Source organism: Lissotriton helveticus, chromosome 8 (genome assembly GCF_964261635.1).
Source record: "Lissotriton helveticus chromosome 8, aLisHel1.1, whole genome shotgun sequence".
Classification (NCBI taxonomy): Eukaryota; Metazoa; Chordata; class Amphibia; order Caudata; family Salamandridae; genus Lissotriton; species Lissotriton helveticus.
Window position 1 is genome coordinate 1,268,667,870 of NC_136069.1, and position 17,070 is coordinate 1,268,684,939.

A 17,070-nucleotide genomic window follows, 5' to 3' on the forward strand; every position below is an offset into this window, starting at 1 on the left:
AACACCAATCCATCTGTTCCTCCTAATAAGTATCTGTATTTCTGGTTCAGTCAAATGTGTCTCCTGGAGTACTATAATCTGCGCACTCGAGTCTCGAAGATATTGCATGATGTTATTTTTCCTGGGACTAGTCCGCAAACCATTAGTATTCCAGGAGAGAATAGACAATTTACTAATTATGATAAAGTTTAAATTTCTTCATTACTATTACTCCCACAAAGAGAAAAAAAACCTCTATAGACCATGTGACCATACAAAAAAAAGATTCTAGCTGAGACATATCCTAATAGAAACCACATCACACCAAAAACCAAACTACCGCGAAAAAGAGGACTCTTTTTTAGTTTTTTCCCCTGCAACCCCCCCGTGCCCCTGCCTAACCCCCCTCCCCCCCTGGAAAACCCTTGTTTTATCTATCTGGAAAACCAGAAGATAGCACTCTGTTGTGAACTCCCTACCTGTTTACAGTCGGAAGATAAAGGCAAAAAAGATGACCCTATCAGGGAATATAAGCGGGGAGAGGTGAAACTTCGTGCCCTTTACCTAAACCCTCTTAGATTAGAGGAGATGTGTGGTGCACTGCTTTTGTTATATATTCACTACCTAACTTCATCCCGTTTTCTTATTTCTTATACCTATACCTATACATCCCCTTTTTATACATTTTATTTGTTTACTTGTTTACTTATTATATATATATATTTTTTTTTTTACTTATTTGCTTTCATTTTTCTTTCTTCTCATCTTTATTTCTATTTTTCTTTTCTCTTCTCCCCTTTTATCTTAAGTGCTAAACAATTTCACTAAATTGTCTCAAAAAAAAGATTTCCTCTATTTACCTGCTCCCTTTTCTCTGCCTATAGTAAGCAGTAGTTTGTCCGCTGCCTGCACTGATCTTATATTGTGCATGGTGTTATTATACATAATTCTCAGTGCAGCGGGAAAAACCAATTGAGCAACTGCGCCATAGCTTCTAAAAGCCTCAAGCCTTTTCCCAAATTCCCATTGTCTGTCTAGTGTAGACCTAGACAGATCTGATCTCACTTGAAAATTAAACCCCCTTGCACTGACAGTTTTCTGCTTTAAAGCCAGATTTAGGATGGTTTCCTTGATGGAGTATGTGAGAAAGTTGACCAAAATCTTTCTGGGCTTGGTTCTTTGGGGATTCTTCTTAAAAGGCTCTCTATGGATGCGCGGAATGTCTCGAGCTAATTCCTCCTCAGACTGATCTAATCTTAGTGCCTCCTTCAATAACGAGATAACGTATTGCTTGATATCTGAGCCTTCCTTATCCTCAGGAATATTCATTATACGCAGATTATTCCTTCGGGCTTGTTCTCCAACATCTCCATTCGTTCTGATATAATTTGATCTTCTTTCCTAAGAGTGACAATATTTGACTTAGCTTCTTCTAGGTGCAAGGGCAAGCCTGTCACTCTGTCCTCTAGCGTTTCTGTTCTCATCGATAAGTCGCTTAGTTTTTTGTCTAAACTTTCACAGTAGCATCTAATATCTGCTTGATTAGCTGCTGAGGTTTCAAATCCTTTTTTAATATCTACCGATAGAGAGGAAAACATCTCCTGAAAAGACGCCTGTAAAGTAGTGATCAAATCTGTATTTGTGTTAATAGGTGGATTAACACTAGGCAATGGAGGTGAACTGTCTGATGTAGTTGCTATAGTCCCTTGTGTAGATCTCGGTAGGCCCAAGCTGGCTAATGAGGCTAACGTGAGAGGTGGAACCAGTGGGGGTGCCAACACTAAAGCCAGTGGTGAGAGGTGACTTGATGAACCAGCAGATGGATCCTCCACCCCTCTTTCTGTGTTGGCAAACTGATCGTTGCTTTCTTCCACTCCTGTTCCCTGGTTCATGGAGCATTCCGCACTCCCCGTCGTCATCTTTAATGGGTTGTCAGCCTTGTCAGCCTTGTCGAGCTGATCCTCGGAGCTCATCAATCTCTCAAGACCAATATCTTCTACTGGTATCTTTTCGAACCTGTCCGGTAATAGTACTACTTGTGGTATTGCCTTAAAATAGGACCTCAGTGAAGGGGTTATTTTAGATACTGAGACACTGTTTTGACTCTTAGACCCTTTGGCCCCCCTGGCTGATTTACGCTTATAAACACGTTTCGCTTTAACCTGCCCAGTCAGGTAAGAGGAGAGCTTCTTTTTGCTACTATAGGAGTAATCTAAGGTAGAAGTATCACTTGCCTCAGGCACCACTGTTTTTGTCGCAGATTCGCCCTTACATCCAATCTTATTTACAAAGTCTGGTGTAAGCGAGCTCAAGTCAGCAGCTGGGGGTGAAATATTATCTCGGGACAAAGTTTTTTTACTCTTCCCCCTGATCAGCTCCCCCTTACTAACCTTATGTTTGCTACCTCTCAGATTGTCAGCTGCATCTGATCCATTACCGCCTTTACCGCCTTTACCGCCTTTACCGCTGTTATCGCCTCCTCCTCCTCCACCTTCACCTTGCTCATGAACCAATTTCGCCTCTCCTACCTTCGGCGTCCTTTCATCAGTCGTCTCCACCTCCGTGATGGCATCAATCCCCCGGCATCCAAGTAGTAAGCCCCGGGTACGGCGCCCTCGTCGGAGCTCCAGGGCGGCCAAACTCCACACCAACCCGCCGGGCAATCCCAGGGCACACCCTCGGCGTGCGACGCCTATTTCCTTAACATGATCGAGCTCAGCCACAAGAGCTTTCTCATCAACAGCAGCAGCAGTGCTCACGGGTGAAGCCTTCTCGGCAACAACAACGGCAGTGCTCGCAGGTAAACACACCCCCTCCACCCCCATCGAACGTTTAACAAGGAAGACAGGTAAAAAAAAAAAATGAATAAAGGTTCTGATTTTGTTTCGGTTGCCGCTCACCAGGGTCCAGAGTCTCAGCTCAATTAGTATATTTAGCTGAAAACCGCATCGAAAACCGACCTAGTTTCGGTATAAATCACTAAAAAACAGGAGTTCTCAGACAGAGCGCCGCAGCGGCTCAAGCGGCCGCCGCCATGTTTTCAATGGTACTACGTCTTGCTCATATCATCTACCTAAATATAGAGACACAAAATGATATTGTTTTATTCTAGTTTATGGAGGGGGACACAAAGATCTCAGTTGAACATGGAGTATATTACATAAAATAACAAGGATGACATCAGCCTTTTAAACTTTTCATTATTCAGGTCTCCGTAAAGATTTTCTTACAAATAATATACAACACTTGTGATCACAGTAGATGATTCTTAGACCACTGTATGTAATTCTCCATCTATATTCAATCCAAATTCTGCCATTTGAAGTTTGTTAATCCAAAATGTTTCTCTCATTCTTATTTTCTTTTCCAGGTCCCCACCTCTCCGGTCTAGTATTACGTGTTCTAGTCCCATGAATCATATGCCTCCTATCTCTGTGATTTTATGATGATCACAAAAATGTATAGCCATAGGGTATTTTGTGTCGCAATTGTTTATATCTCGCCGGTGTTCCATGCACCTAATTTTAAGTTTTCTCACTGATGATCATGTATACATTTTAACACAGATACACATCATTGCATAGACTCAACTGTGTGTTACAGTTGATAAGGTAGGAACTCTCATCTTTCTTACAGTATATATTATGGCTTAGCTTTGTCTATTACATGTTTGCAACATATACAATTATTGTTCTGTACAAACCTTTAGGAAGTGTGTTTATACCTGCGTTTTCCATTCATGATGCTACATTGGAAACTTCATACATCACCTTGCCACTCGGGCTCAGTTGAGTTCTAAGAGTCTGTGCCTTTTTTTATATACCATACTAGGTTTAGAATATAGGATTTTATTGATGTCCATATCAAGTGTAAGGACATCCCAGTGTTTCCGTAAAGTATTGTAAACTTTTCTGTTGCCTTCACTGTATGTTGTGATGTATCACACTACATCTTTGTCTATAGGCATGACCTTTGTCTTGTCTTTCAATAGTTCTTCTCTTTTTTTGTGAACTCTTCTTTTGGCTGTTTCAATAATTTCCAAATTGTAAACTCGTCTCCTAAATCTCACGATCACATGCCCCTGTGGCTTACGCTACATTGGCATGACAACCAGGAAAATCAGAACACGAATAAGAGAGCACAGGAGCACAGTACGTTGTAAAAAAGTATCAACTACACTTACAGCACACTTTATCGAAAAAAAACATTCAGAACAAGACTTGCGATGGTCAAGCATTGAGAATCGGATCCCAGGCCATAACACAGCCAAAAGACTCCTGGAGAAGGAACAAAGATGGGTGTACAGACTACGGAAGAATATAATAGGACTGAACAATGCTATTCCATGGCACCAATTGAGCCTATGAACTTCATGATCTTGCCACACAATCAATCAATAAATCATTTGTAAAGCGCACTACAGACCCGCAAGGGTCTCAAGGCACTGGGGAGGGGTGCTACTGAGCAAACAGCCAGGTCTTGAGTATCCTCCTGAAGATCAGCAGGTCTTGGGTCCGTCGTAGGGTCAGCGGGAGGGTATTCCATGTCTTGGCGGCAAGGTGGGAGAAGGATCTCCCACCGGTGGTTGTTCTTTGGATGCGCTGGACGGTGGTTAGTGAGAGGTCGGTGTAGCGTAGCTGGAGGTTGGGGATGTAGAAGGAGAGCCGTCTGTTGAGGTAGGCTGGGCCAGTCTTGTGGAGTGCCGTGTATGCGCGGGTGAGGAGCTTGAAGGATATCCTCTTGTTGACTGGGAGCCAGTGCAGGTTTCTCAGGTGGGGGGTGATGTGGCCGTGGCGTGGTACGTCGAGAATCAGTCGTGCAGTGGCGTTTTGGATGCGTTGTAGTTGTTTGATGAGCATGGTTGGGGCTCCCGCATAAAGGGCATTTCCGTAGTCGAGTCTGCTGCTGACAAGGGCCTGGGTGACTGTCTTTCTTATATCTGTCCTGGGATCCATCTGTATATCTCGTGGAGCATGCAGAGGGTGTTGAAGCAGGAGTAGGAGACGGCGTTGACTTGCTTGGTCATTGAGAGTGTTGAGTCGAGGATGAGTCCCAGGTTGCGTGCGTGGTCGGTGGGTGTTGAGGCTGCCCACAGTGCCATCGGCCACCAGGAGTCATCCCAGGATGAAGGGTTGGAGCCGAGGATGAGGATCTCCTTCTTGTCCGAGTTCAGCTTCAGACTGCTGGTCTTCATCCAGTCGGCGACGGCCTTCATTCCTTCATAGAGGTTGGCTTTGGCTGTGATGGGGTCCTTGGTGAGGGAGAGGATCAGCTGAGTGTCGTCAGTGTAGGAGAATATATTGAGGTAATCCTGTCTTGCTACGTGCGCGAGCGGGGCCATGTAAATGTTGAACAGCGTCGGGCTGTGGGAGGATCCCTGGGGTACGCTGTAGATGATCTCGTAGGCTCTGGAATGGAATGGGGGAGGTGGATGCTCTGGGTTCTTCCAGAGAGGAAGGAGATGGTCCAATCCAGAGCCATGTCTCGGATCCCTGCGGCATGGAGGTGTGCGCTTAGTGTGCGGTGGCAGACGATGTCGAAGGCGGCAGAGAGGTCTAGGAGGATGAGTGCTGCGGTCTCACCTTTTTCCAGCAGGGTCCTGATGTCGTCGGTGGCGGCGATGAGGGCAGTCTCGGTGCTGTGGTTGCTGCGGAACCCTGACTGGGAAGGGTCCAGGATTCTGTTTTCTTCAAGGTATCATGTTAACTGTCTGTTGACGGTTTTCTCGATGACCTTGGCCGGGAAGGGGAGCAGAGAGATGGGCCGGAAGTTCTTGAGGTCTCTTGGGTCTCTTGGGTCTGCCTTAGGTTTTTTGAGTAGGGCATTGATCTTGGCGTGTTTCCAGATCTCTGGGAAGGTTGCGGTCTCGGGGGAGATATTGATGACATTGTGCAGGTGGGGTGCGATGGTTCTGCTTGCTCTGTTGAAGACGTGGTGCGGGAATGGGTCCGAAGGAGAGTCGGAGTGGATTGAGCGCATCTTCTTGATGGTGTCATCGTTGCTCATGCTGGCCCAGGCTAGCAGGGGGTCATTGTCAATGCAGTACGGAGGGTCTGTTGTATTGCTGTCTGTTGGGGCTGTCTGGCTGTTGAAGCTGTCGTGGCTGTCTGCTATCTTGCGGAGGAAGAAGGTGGCTTGGAAGTCGCACAGGACTTGTGATGGCGGGATGTCGTTGGTGTTGGAGCTGGGGTTGGAGAGTTCCTTCACAATGTTGAAGAGCTCTTTACTATTGTGCGCGTTGTTTTCGAGGCGGTCTTTGAAGGAGGTCCTCTTGGCCGCTCAGATGAAGTGGTGGTGGTTGCGGATGGCATCCTTGTGTGCTGCGTGGCTGTCCGGAGTTTGTTCACTGTGCCATTTCTTCTCTAGTTTCTGGCAGGCTTGCTTGGAGGTTAGGAGTTCTAGGTGAACCAGCTTGCCCTCTTGCTAGTGTGTCTGCGGGGGAGTTTCTTCAGCGGGGCGAAGGTGTTGGCGTTGTCCTCGATCCAGCGTCTGAGGCTGGGGGCAGCGTCGTCGGTGTTGGAGAATTCGGTGGGTGGGCTGAGAGCAAGGTTTGCGTGTAGTTGGTCTTCGGTGATTTTGCTACAGCATCAGTGGGGGATCTGTTGGGTGCAGTGGTGGGTTTCTGGAAGGCGAAGTGGATGCAGCGGTGGTTGGTCCAGAGGTGTTCGGTGGTGTGGCTGATGGAGACATACGGGCTTGAGGAGAAGACTGGGTCGAGCGTGTGGCTGGCGGACTGGGTGGGCGTTGTGACGAATTGCTTCAGTCCGAGGTTGGTGAGGTTATCAATCAGGGTTGTGGAGTTGTTGTCGTTGTTGTTCTCAAGGTGAAAGTTCAGGTCTCCGAGGAGGATGTAGTCGGTGGAGGTCAGGGTGTGTGTGCTGATCAAGTCGGCGAGGGTGCCTCTGAGTGTGGAATTTGGGTCTTAGTGGATCTGGAAATGCATGTGTTCGGTGGCGCTGAGCACGTCGTCGGTGCTAGTCGAGACCCTGATGCTGTTCTTGTGGATGATGTTGATTCCTCCTCTGACTCCGCTGGTGCGGTCTCTGCGGGTGATCTTGTAGCCGTCGGGGATGGCTATGGCAATGTCAGTTGCGGAGGAGTCGTTAAATAAGGTCTCTGTCAGGAAGGCGACGTCCGGGGTTGTTGTGTCGAGCAGGTCCCAGAGCTCGACGGCATGCTTGCGTGCGGAGTGGGTGTTCAGTAGTTTGCATCGGGGGTGGTTGGGGTCTTTCTTGGCGGGTAGTTCGCAGGTGAAGGGGCCGTGCATGCATTTTGGGGCAGCATTGAAGCAGGTGTGGCTCCATCCAGAGTTGAGAGCGTGCAGAGTGCTGGCATCGTAGTGGCGGCGGTCGTCGTGGCGGGTGCGGGGGCCAGGGGTTCTGGCACTGGCGCGGTCCAGGCACGGACGAGCGCAGACGGGCTTGCCTTAGGCGCTCCTTCTGCGCGCCAGCAGCACAGCCGCGAAACAGCTGGCATATATGGGGAGGAGGGAGGGAGGAGAAACTGGAAGGTGGGAGGCGGGGGCAGTGAATGGGCAGTGGGCCACCTCTAAACATATACTGATAGTGGTATCCTCCATGGTCATGATACTAATCTGACAATAGCCCCCATATATAATTTAAGATATGGGCTGTGCATCTAATCCAGTAATCCACTTACATCATGTGATATCTGTTGTTTCCTAATGATATTACATGCCAGTTATTTATTGCCTTGACATTAATACCAAGCTCAAAACGACCTCAATTTTGCCATTTTTATGTGCTGGCTTAACGAGGCAATGAGGAGCTATCCTGATCCTGCACATGAAGCAGGTTCTTCATATCCCACAATGCCCTGCTAGTCCTTTTTCAAAACAGGAATCCGTACCATGACTTGATGTGAGCTTACACACCCACATGCCGAGGAACATCATGACACGTGCCACTGCCAACAGGCAATGACACTCGATCATCACACGTGCTGCGGGGATATGCACGATAACATCAGAGAGTGTGCACTACCCCTGTACACTCTCTTCTCCTATCCTCTAACAATTATGTGTTCCGTATACTCGACCACAAACAAGAGCAGCGGGTTGGATTTGCATACGTAGTTTTTTAATTTCTTCATTGAGTTTTGAATACAGTGTACAAGACTGAGAAAAACAAGCATTGCCACTGGATGATCCCAACAAGGCGAACAAGCCAAACATTCAATAAAAAAAGGAAGATTGTACCAGCACTATACATTGACTGTCTACATTTTCATTTATACAAATACCGTGAGATTTACATCCAGATATATTGAGGTGTGAAGGGGATCGGCTGCAGCACATCCCCAAGGCCTGTCAGCCTTTCGGTCGTGCATCTGCGGCAGCCTCTGCTGTGGCAGCCCGCTCCAGAAGGTACGTCTGTAGGGGGGACCATATGTTGCCTGGGCCGGAGGAGGGTGGCAGGAGCTCTCCATAGGTGTGCAGATGGTCCGGAAAATATGTAAGATCATTCAGCCAGTCTTTAAATTTGTGCACCCTCCCACTGACCCACCGACAGGCGACCCATCGCTTAGCTTGCAAGAATGCCAAAGAGGCTTATCTTCGCATTGGCACAGCCAGGGCCCCAGTATAACCAAGGAGTGCGACTAGGGAATCGTCGGGAACATGGAGACCGATCATCTGGTCCAGTGCCGCAAGCACCTCCAGCCAGTAGTGTCTGATGGGGGCAGTCCCAAACCAGGTGGTGGAAGACAGCCCTCTCCCTCTCGCAGAGGTCGCAGCAGTCGGTGTCTCACAGGTGGGGACGCATTAGTCGTGCAGGTGGTAAAACCCCTGCATGCTGATGACGGCCCCCATCCGTCATGCACTACGGCGCTTGTGTGCTGATGACAGCTGGGGGCCGTCATAAACCCGCCCACTCGCGATTTTGCCGCACATGCGCAGAATCGTGGCAGCATGCAAGGGGAAAATATAGGCGATGTAAATATTTATAGTGAATGATGCGCAGCCTACTGCTAGCTGATATTTTACCTGTTGACAGCAATAGGACCACTGGTCATCTGAGAGGGGGGAGTCAAGCTCCTCCTCCCAGCGCACCCTGGACAATGTGGGGTCGTGTGCGCAGCCTGCCTGGGTGGTGCAGTTCAGCATTGAAACTACGTGGGAAGGGGTTTCTTGCTTGAGAAGAGCATGTAGAGGGGTCACGGTGGAGGGCTCCTGTGGGTAGCATGGGGTTAAAGCCCCAATGTCTTGTCGCAGACGGATATAGAAAAAGCCTTCCAGGGGGTGGGTGGAGAGTCACCTGAAAACTTGTCGCTGTTGCGAAATTTACCATTAACATATAGCTTCCCCCAGGTCCGGATAGTGAGTTTCCGGATGAGCCTCCCTCCTGCGTGACATGGATGTTGAGTCTGCCAGGTAGGGGCAACAGGGGGGAGTATAGTGTAGGCATATGGAGGCGTCAGGCTAGGTTTCACCAGGCGCTGGTGGTGCTTTCTACTGTGGTTGAGGCTAGGTGTCTCAGAATGGCCTGAGTGCTTAAATAGGCGGAGTATGGGGTTGGAGTCATATATCTGTCCTCAACCACAAGGTGGGGCATGTAAGGAGGGGGATTCACCCAATATGCTGCATAGTGGGCCTGTGCACAGCGGAAGTATATTTCTAAAACTGGGATTTCAAACCCACCAGCACAAAGGGTCAAGTGAGGATGTTCCAGTGGAGTCCAGGTTGCTTCCAACCCCAGGTGAGCCCGATGAGTTGGGTTTTTAAAGCTTTGAGGCTGGGGGCGTATGGGATATTACTGAATAAGTAAATCAATTTAGGCAGAATTATCATTTTTAATAGTGAGGTTCTCCCAGCGAGTGAAAGCGGCATAGCAATCCACGTGGTGACTTTATCGGTAACGAGGTTTAGTGTGCCCCCATAATCAGATCATTGTGGTTGTGGATTATTACTATTCCTAGATAGGTAATTGTGCCGTCGCACCATGCAAGGAGATAGTCAGATGTGAGACTTGTGGTGGAGTCAGTGAGATAAAATATCTGGGATTTCCCCCAGTTTATGTTAACCCCAGAGACGTGTCCGAGAAGAATAAGGGGCCGTAAGATAGGGTTAAGGCTGTCTTCCTGGTTGCGGACATATAAGATAATGTCACCGGCATATAAAGAAATCAATATTTGGCTGTCAGGGTAAATTAGGGCATGGTCTCGGTAATGTAGGTGGGTTTTTGCGGTCAGGGCTCAATCGCCTAGCGAATAGGAGGGAGGACAAGGGACACCTCTGCCTAGTACCTCTGGCTATCGAGAAAGTGGAGGATCTGTTGCCGTTGACCCCCACACTGGCCCTAGGCCTGTCTATAGAAGGTGGATCCACACCAGAAATGGGGAAGGAAATCCCATACGGTTCAGCACGAAGGCCAGGTAATCCCATTCCAGGCAGGCAAATGCATTGGTGGCGTCAAGGAAGATAGCCACCGCATTTGTATCGGGGTCAATATCGTGTAAGACAGCGAACAGGGTGCGGAGGTTGTGAGAGGTTCCCCTGCTGGGGACAAACCCCGCCTGGTCAGGGAGGACTAGGGCAGTCATAAGAGGACTGATACAGTTTGCTATCAGTTTTGCATCAACATTAATGAGGGAGAGGGGCCTCTAGGACTCGCATATTGTCGCAGGCTTCCTCGGCTTCAGGAGGGATATTATAAGTGCCTCACGCATGGACGGGAGAGAATGCCTGACTCGCGAGGCTCTTCATATAACTGTCGCAAAACAGGGATTAGTAGGGCCGGTATGTTTTTCCTCCGCGAGTCCGTGAGACCATCGAGGCCCGGGGCCCACCCAGACTGCAGCTGCATGATGGCGGCAGTGATCTCCTCATGATGTGCAAGACAATATTCTCGCTGACCGTCCCCAAGCCAGCCAATCGCAGTGTCTTGGAAAAATGAGGAGAAGTCAACGGGTTGTGTCCTGTCTGAGGTGTACAAGTCACTGTAGAAGCATTTGAAAATGGCAACTATATCTGAGGTGTTCCTGTGCAGGTGACCTTCCTCGTCAGAAATTTTGAGGATAGTGTTGGAGTGTCTAGGTGGCCGAACAAGGGCTGTGAGCGCTTTGCCTGGTCTCTCTCTCCCTCCCCATAGCAGCGGGCAATGTGTTATTTCCCTCTAACCTTGCACTCCTTATAGGCCATTTCCTGATAGTCTGTGAGTAAGTCCCTCAGACAAGACTGCAGCTCTGGAGTGGTGAGGTTTGCATCTGTTTTTCGACATGTTTAAGGTCCGTTTCCAGCTTGCGAAGTGTGGTACGAATGTCTCTTAGGATGCCCCACTTTTCACAATGCAAATTCCGCACACAGTGACTTTAAAAGCCTCCCATACCGTGGAAAATTGTGTGACTGAGTGTTCATTGTGGGGGACAAATCTTCTATTTCTTGCCCAAGTTCGGACTGGAACACTGGGTCCAAAAGTGCGAGCGTGGGAAATCGCCAGAACAAGTAGGGCAAAGCTACTTGAAGGGGAGTAAGCGTGAGGAGTACCGGCGAGTGGTCAGAGTAGGTGCGCGGGAGGTGGAGTGCCCGGGACAGCCACGGGGTCAGTCCCTTAGAGATAAGCCAGCTATCAATACGTGACCAGGAGGAATGAGTAGCAGGAGCCTTCCCTTTCGTGTGGATGGAGACTTCACCAGGCGACAACATGGTGGTGGTCTGAAATGATGTGATTGAGGGTATAGTGTGCATTGGAATAGTGGTGGGGTTGTGGGTGTGAGCGATCCCCTGCCGGGTCCAGGGCGACATTAAACTCTCCACCCCACACCAAGTGCATCGAGCCAGTGTCCAGGATCTTGCCCCATAAGATGCAGAAGAACTCAGGGTCATCAGTGTTCGGGCCATAGCAAGAGATAACTGTTATGGATTGGGCCTCCAGTCTGCCCCATAAGATGATTTAGCGACCTTGGGGGTCATTGTAGGCGTGTCGGAAGCCCCCCAGGCAACAGCCCAGGCACAGCCACCCTCAGTGGAGCGGGCCACCCACTGCGGCTCAGGAGGGAGGAGATGGCTGCGGGGGGACAGCCTCACCACCAGAAGGTCTCCGGCTACGCAACAGCCCCAGCGGGACCCGGCATCACAGGTCACCGCCTTCTTAGGCCCTACGGCTTGGTGATCGAAGAGACACAGTGTGGGGTCAGTCAGCTTCTCCTGATAGGGTGTGCTACCGCGTTGAGTGGAGGACAGGCTTCGCTATCAAATTGGCTGCATTTTAGGTGGTTTGGGGCGGCAGGTGAGCCGGATGATAAAGGATTGTACCCCGAGCTGCAAGAGCCTCACGCAAGTGCGGCCATCTTGCTTGGCATCCTCTAGCACCCCCTTGCATACATAGGTACGTACGTCAGGTCAAAAAACTGGGAATGGAGCTGAAGTGGCAGAGCCCCGGGTGATTTATCGAGCACTCCTCACAGAGCGAACTACCAGCCAGGGAGAGTGGTCGGGTCATTTACGTTTGCTGCGGATGGGGACCCTTGATGCTGTGAGTATTATCGGCCGAAATGTAGCTGCCACTAGTAACAGATAATTACTTCACGCTTTCTAAACAATGCTCTCTCTCTTCCGTTCTTTACTAAAAACCTGCATTCCAGGGTTTGACTACAGGGCCTACCACCACCACCCCCATATAAGTATAATTTATTTACAGCTGAGGTATGCCAACAATGGAATACACGTAAATGGTTGTGCCAATGTCCTCACCTGTGCCTCATGGTAATAATGCATATCACGGCCATACGGCCTCCAACAATTGAGATCTCTCTTTGTCTTTGTTTATTTAGCGGTTGTATTGAACACCATTACGATTAATATTTGCTTGTTTTAATGGCATCATCTGGTGTCACTGTATGAGATTAGTCAAAAATGTGGACACACGCACACAAAAGAAGTATAGAGAGAATTCTGAAATTCCTATCCTGTCAAAAATATTACTTACAGGGCACAACACAAAACAAAATATGCTTTTTTATGATTATGGAGTTATGAGCAACCTATGAACAAAATTACAATGCAATTTCATTTTGTGATTTCGGTCCACAGATACTTTCTTTACACATTAAGTACATTTCTTTTGTTTCCATGCTGAAGCTTACCTTTAGCACATTATGCATTCACATGTATAATTTGCAGGGTGGCGTCACCCTGGGATTGTTTCCCTCTAGTATCACCATGAAGAATGCCCACAACCTATATTGGCCCCTAGAGTAGGGCAGAAACATGTTTGTGCTTTTAAATTAGGGTCATGGTACCACAATATCCTGTTTGCCTCTTCCCATAGTTTTTAATTATTTGAACTCACCCCGCCTTTAAAGGGACACCTTGTGGTCAGAGAGGGATTTTAATTATATGTAACTAATCAAGACTCCTCTAAAGAGCTAGCTGGAACACGGTTGAGCCCACCCTAGCCTGTAGGAGTCGAGTCAGGGGTGAACCTGATGTATTTATCATGTGATCAAGCCTCGTTTTGGGAGGTGAAACGCGTTATGGCGGATGGCTGGTGTAACTGAATGGAATAAATAATCACCGAAGAATATTGCACGAAAAACTTGGGCTTACTCTCGTTATTCCTTCCTTTCTTGAGAGGAGACATGGTGAATGACGTTTTCGTTATATATATATATGTGATCAAGCCACTTTTGTGGTGAAACGCGTTATGGCTGACTATCGAGAAATAAACGCTACTTCCTGCACTTACTTTGGGTTCGTGTCTGCTTTTCGTTGTATGCTGAAGGATAATACGTGGCATCCGATTTTTCCAAGCAGCCCTTGGGATATATATATATATATATATATATATATATATTGAATAGCAAATGGCACTTGTGCTCTCGAGGGGCACACTCGGTCCTCCTGCCAACCGGCTCATTGGCCTCACGTAGCCCTGCATGCCTTCTCCTGCAAGTTAATCCATTTCCCGACGCGTTTCGAGGCCAAGACGCCTCTTCATCATGGGGTGTAAGGAAGCACGACAAACTCACAGTTGTCATGAGTGATGTCACTGACCATGTCATGAGTGATGTAATATGTGACGTCATCAGCAGTGCATTGCACGCGCAAGTTATAGTGAGTCCAACTAACTATAACGTGGGAATTTCAATGGTTTTATGCGAGTAAAATTTCCAGCTAACTATAACTGGTGTAAAACCTATGGTTTTTTCAGTGAATTTCATTACAAGACCGGAGGCTACCATTATGCATACAACTTTTAATGCAGTCCAAGCATAGCCGCATATGTCACAAAGCAAAAGTTCCAACTTAGAATACATATGAATCAACAATAGCATGAATCACTAGGCAATCAGCCTCTTTTAAATGCGGCTCCAAGCAAGATAAGTCACCTCCTTACTTAGCTCTTTATAATATTGTAATTTCATGTTTAAGACTTGTATTTTATTATTAATCTATATTTGTTACTATATACTGATTAACCCCTTAATCCCTACAGGAGTAATATTTATATATATATACAATGTACCGGTTTTATATACCATCTTATAAGGTAGAGTAACACTTTTTTACTCCTTATACCCAGACCCCCAACCTCCAATTTACGGAGGTTGGCTTCCGCTTTCTTTTCCTGTAGTTGTCTTTATTTTAAAGTTATAATTCTTTCCTCTCGCGCGCGAATTATTAAAAAAACACAGTGACCCGCTTTTATTTTCAGAACAATCTCCCAGACGTTCATAATTGTGCCCAATACCTTAGACTTTGTCAAAACCTTGTGAGGTACGACGCTTTGTGAATTTATCTAATTATTTATCCGCCTTACCCTCGCCTCCCTCCCATAATCAGTCTATTAGGATTGATATTTACAAACTAATTTGAAGGTAATATTAAAAAATAAAAAAAATTTAAAAAAAGGGAGAGGATATATATATATATTGAAAAGATTACTATAAACATATAAAAATAAAAAAAGGCTGTACATATATAGAAAGTTTATAGAGAAAGGTTAAGAATTCTATATAAGCTTCAGACATTCTTATATATTTATTTTTTCAATTCAAAATATGTCTGAGTCAGATTCTGATTCAATTCACAGTATTACTGTTGAATCTGATTTTAATAATGATGCCATCAAAAAACGTATCCACAAGGAGATGAGATCATGTATGTTTTCTACTCTCTCCCAAGTTATGTCATCTAAGAGACCCTTGATCCATGATAATGATGACCTATCTGACTTGGACATAGCTGAGATTAATGATCTCACCGAAAAAAGGGGTAAGAGGCATAAAAAAAGTAATAATATTGATTATACCCCAGAGAGCACGGGAGGTCCTAGCACCTCAAATTTTTCAGGAGGTCCTCGCACCTCATTTGCCTCAGGTGTCCCTCGCGGCACAAATCTGAAAGGTGTCCTTAGCGGCACAAATCTGAAAGGTGTCCTTAGCGGCACAAATTTGATGGGTGTCCCTCGCGGCACAATTCACCAAAGTGCTCTAGATAATGATCCAAGTGATATTGATGGCTCAGAATTTCCTGACGAATATATTCTTGACCTAGATGAGGACGATCAAGATATTGATTCCTTTCTCTTGATTGACGACAATGGTCCTTCATCTTCTAAAGATAGTATCTTGGACCGTTTAGGGGAAGAAATGTTCTCCCCTTTTAACATTAAACATCCTAGAAGCTCAGAGTGGACTCCACATGAGCATGTTTCTAAATTCATATCTAAATGGATTAGGAACCCTTTAGAAAGGGAAACTTGCAATCTTTTGAGGGCAGAATACACCAGACCTTCAATTGAAGGTAAAGTCTGTCAAACTCCTAACCTTGATCCGGAACTAATTACTTATCTTTTTAAATTAGGAAGAGACCCACGCAAAGGCTTGGAAAGGTCGCTTAAGCTCTGCCAAGATAAAGTTCTCGACATCCTAGGTCCACTTACTAAAATAATCGACGCAGCTGAGGAGAGTTACCTTAATGGTTCCCCTCTTGACACACACTCCATTCGAGGATGGAGCCAAAGAGCACTTGTCCTCTTAGGAAATGCCAACGCAGGACTTAATTGTGAAAGAAGAAGAGTAGTCCTCAATAAAATTAGTCCAAAATTAATCGATATGGCTGAAAAAGAAACCTCCATTAATTCAAAAGGTTTACTTTTTGGAGAAGTTTTAATATGTATCAACCTTTACCGCTTTAGATAGAGCGCATCAAAACATGAAAAAAGTTTTTAACTACAACAGCAACCTTTTTGGAAGGGCTGGAAGAAGGGGGCAATCTTCCGGCCGCTTTAATCGACGCCCCTTCCCAAGAAACAGAGGCAATTTTGGTAGAGGGTACCAACCACCCAACTAACCACAGTTTTATCCACCCAGAGGAAGAGGTTTCCGCTCCAGAGAATTCCGAGCACGAGGAGCACCTGCTGACTCCACCCCTCAAGTGAGTACTCCTTCCCCTTCCCTTTCTTTGAATCCAAAAGTAGGTGGCAGACTAAGTTTCTTTTACCACAATTGGAAAATTATCACACAAGATCCCTGGGTTCTGAACACCGTTCAAGGTTTTTGTATAGATTTCACCAAGACTCCAATACAGTACTCTATTCCAACACCGACACCCCTTACACTAGATCAAGAAAAAATCATAGAAGAAGAAATTTCCTCAATGCTAAAAAAAGGAGCAATTCTAGAGGTACCCATGGAATTTATGACATTCATAAGTACTCTCTTCCTTGTGGAAAAGAAAGACAAGGGTTGGAGACCGGTTATAAATCTCATGGAACTCAACAAATTCCTTGTCTACCGTCATTTCAAGATGGAGGGCATCCATCTTCTCAGAGACCTCTTACTAGAAGGAAACTGGCTAGTCAAATTAGATCTGAAGGACGCCTACTTTACAATTCCCATGACAAAGGAACACCAACCCTTTCTTCAGTTCATTTGGAAAAACCATCTCTTTCAATTTCAGGCTCTTCCCTTCGGCCTCTCTTCTGCCCCATGGTGTTTCACCAAGGTAATGAGAGCAGTTGCCTCATGTCTAAGAGAAAAAGGGATTTGTCTCATCATTTACTTAGACGACATCCTGATTCTTTCTCAAGACTATGCTCAAATCATCAAAGATCTGAAGACAGTTATAGA